Below are 4,089 nucleotides of genomic sequence, written 5' to 3'. Positions count from 1 at the left end.
TAATTTTTTGTATTTTTCGCTCGTATTTAGTTTTAATTCATAGTTTTTGCCATAGTTATTTTTATTTCTAGATTTTTAGGCTTTGCCGTAAAATCCCTTAAGTGCTTTTTTTTAGACTAAGATTTAGGTGATTTAGAATTTTGCGACGTCTTTTTAAGTTTTAGTACCTTTTTAAGATATTGCCATTTGGGATATAGTTTTACTTGTAAGCTTTAATATTTTTAGACGCCTTTTACCTATGTATCAATTATCATTCCAATTAGTAATCTCAATTTGCGATTATAATTTTAAGTTAGTGATAGTAATAAGGTTGGATTAGTCGAGTGTTTTTAAGTTCTATAAGTCATTTTTTTTATTATTTCTTATTTTTCGACGCCTTTTATTTTTTCGATCTTTTCTTTTTCGACCTTTTTCCACGCACTCTTTTTCTTTCTTATTTCTCGCTATTCTAGTTTTAGGACATAGATTTTTATTCTACTTCTTATTTAAATTTCTTAAAATTACGAAAATTTATTTTAAGTGGTTAAATTGATAGACATCAAAATTTTCTGGTTCGTAGTAATAGTTGGATTTGTATGTGGACCGGGTTATTGGAGCCAAACAGTCCTCAATTATATTGAGACCAAACGAATCCTGCCCCTCTGCTGCATCTTTTGGCTATTCGAAACGTGGGCAAAATCAGAAAAGTCTATTAATTGGATAACTTATATAATTTTTCTTTCCTTTTAAAAAACTAATAGGATATTCAGTGAATGCACCGAGCAAGACGTTCACCACCTTTAGTACGTTCACCACCTGTAACTCGATCAAGACATCTAGCTAATATTACCGCCGTTGATTTTTCTTTAGAATCATCATCCAGTCGACCAAGTACTCCAATTCAAATTTCCGATAATCCATTTTTTGAACCCGACCTCACAATTGAGAATCCGGAGAATATTCAGGGATAATTCATAGATCCTGAACCATTAATTTTTCCTCCGGAACCACCAATCATAGAGATTGTTGAGGAACGAACCATTAAATCAGAATCCTCTAGTGATTCCGATTCAACAAATTCAATTATGGAGAATCTGGAACCTTTAAGTATGGAAGACCGAATGAGAGCTAAACGCACTGGCCAAGGTCACGCAATTACTCATCCAGACATTAATGCGCCAGATTATGAAATCAAAGGACAAATTCTACACATGGTGACTAATCAATGCAAATTTAGTGGTGCGCTGAAGGAAGATCCAAATGAACATCTTCGTACCTTTAATAGGATCCGCACTCTATTTAAAATCCGTGAAGTGGAGGATGAACAGATATATCTCATGTTATTTCCCTGGACTTTAAAGGGAGAAGCCAAAGATTGGTTGGAATCGTTACTTGAAGGGGCTATTGATACATGGGACGTTTTAGTTGAAAAATTTCTTAAACAATTCTTTCCGGCATCTAAAGCCGTAAGACTTCAAGGAGAAATTGTTACGTTCACACAGAAGCCAAATAAAACTCTATATGAGGCATGGACAAGATTTGGAAAGTTATTAAGAGGATGTCCGCAACATGGTTTAGACACCTGTCAAATAGTACAAATATTCTACCAAGGATGCGACATCACTACAAGAAAAGACATAGATATAGCAGTTGGTGGTTCTATTATGAAGAAAACAGAAACTGATGCTTACAAAATTATTGATAACACTGCTTCCCACTCACATGAGTGGCACCAAGAAAAAGATATCATTAGATCATCTAAAGCAGCTAGAGCCGATTCTAGCCATGACTTAGATTCCATTTCTGCAAAGATAGATGCCGTCGAGAGACGAATGGAAAAGATGACTAAAGATATTCACTCAATACGAATTAGTTGTGAGCAGCGTGGAGGAACACATTTGACAAAAGATTGTCTCAGTATTGAACTAACAATGGAACAAAGAGAGAATTTTTCATACATAAACCAAAGGCCTGGAAATAATTATCAGAATAATTATCAACCGCCAAGACCAATTTACAATCAAAACCAGAATTATAATTGAAATGTTCCATACAACAACTAACAAGGTCCTAGCAATCAACAAGTATCCAATAATACTTACAATCAGCAAAGACCTAATTTTCAAAACAAATCACCACAAACCGATGATAAAAAGCCAAATTTAGAAGATATGATGATGAAGCTAGTTGAATCTCAAACACAGTTTTTCACATCTCAGAAACAAACCAATGAACAAAATGCTCAAGCATTTAGAAATCAACAAGCTTCTATTCAAAATCTGGAACAAGAAGTAAGTAACCTAGCAAGGTTGATAGGTGAAAGAAAACCTGGAAGTCTACCTAGTGATACAAATGCTAACCCCCGAAATGAAACAGCTAAAGCCATTACCACAAGAAGTGGTACAACACTTAAACCACCTGAAATACCTGTAATTTCTGATGAAGCTATTCCTACTCCACAAGAACCACAACCTGATCAAGATAAGGAAAAAGAACCGGTAGTTGAAAAGGTTAATGAAGATAACACAGTTAAGGCTAAAACTTATGTTAAACCATACCAACCACCACTTCCTTACCCGAGTAAAATGAGAAAAGAGAGACTTGAAGCCGAGCAATCCAAATTCTTGGATATGTTTAAACAGATAAATGTAAATCTTCCTTTCATTGATGTAATTTCAGGAATGCCTAGATATGCTAAATTTCTGAAAGATCTAATCACAAATAGAAAGAAAATAGAAGACCTCTCTGCTGTTACTATGAATGCTAATTGTTCTGCAGTGCTGTTGAATAAGATAACAGAAAAATTATCTGATCCAGGAAGTTTCACAATTCCATGTTTTCTGGGTAGTCTTAGTTCAATAGAAGCATTGACAGACTTAGGTGCTAGTAAAAATCTAATGCCGTATTCACTATACACTAAACTAGACCTTGGAGAATTGAAACCAACACGAATAAGCATACAACTAGCCGATAGATCAATAAAATATCCTAGAGGGATAATGGAGAACATGCTAGTTAAAGTTGGTACTTTAGTATTTCCAGTAGATTTTGTTGTTCTGGACATGGAAGAAGATTCTCAAGTTCCTCTCATATTAGGAAGACCATTCTTAAACATGGCTAAAGCAATGATAGACGTGTTCGGTAAGAAATTGACCCTAAGTATAGAGGATGAGAGTGTTACCTTTTCAGTTGATAGAGCAATGCAACAACCGCAATCTGCAGATGATACATGTTATTATATTCAAACTATAGATTCACATGCAGAATTATTAGAAGAATTTCCAGAATTACAAGGAACAGGAGAATGTTCTTTAGGAGAAGGAACTGAACCAATTGATGAAGCTGAAATGTTAGCTACGCTAATAGCTAATGGATATGAACCAACAACAGAAGAAATTCAAATACTAAAAGAAGAAGACAGATATCGATATAAATCATCGATAGAAGAACCTCCGAAATTAGAGTTAAATCCACTTCCAAACCATTTGGAATACGCTTATTTACATGGTGAATCTGAATTACCTGTAATAATATCGTCTTCTCTTACTGAAAATGAGAAATCACAACTCATTTCTGTGTTGAAAGCTCATAAACCAGCCATTGCATGGAAGATTCATGATTTAAAAGGAATAAGTCCTTCGTATTGCACACATAAAATCCTTATGGAAGAAGGTCATAAAACGTAGGTGCAATGCCAACGAAGACTAAATCCGAATATGCAAGATGTTGTTAAAAAAGAAATAGTTAAACTGCTAGATGCAGGTTTAATTTATCCAATTTCTGATAGTCCATGGGTAAGCCCAGTTCAATGCGTGCCTAAGAAGGGTGGCATGACTGTCATTACAAATGAAAAAATGAGCTTATTCCTACTAGGACTGTAACAGGATGGCGTGTGTGTATTGATTATAGAAAATTAAATGACGCCACCAGAAAAGATCACTTTCCCTTACCTTTTATTGATCAAATGTTGGAAAGATTAGCCGGAAACAGTTACTATTGTTTTCTTGATGGATTTTCCGGATATTTTCAAATTCCAATAGCACCCGAAGATCAAGAGAAAACCACGTTCACGTGCCCTTATGGTACTTTTGCTTACAAACGCATGCCATT

This window comes from Rutidosis leptorrhynchoides, chromosome 2 (genome assembly GCF_046630445.1).
Source record: "Rutidosis leptorrhynchoides isolate AG116_Rl617_1_P2 chromosome 2, CSIRO_AGI_Rlap_v1, whole genome shotgun sequence".
NCBI lineage: Eukaryota > Viridiplantae > Streptophyta > Magnoliopsida > Asterales > Asteraceae > Rutidosis > Rutidosis leptorrhynchoides.
This window is presented reverse-complemented; position numbering follows the sequence as displayed.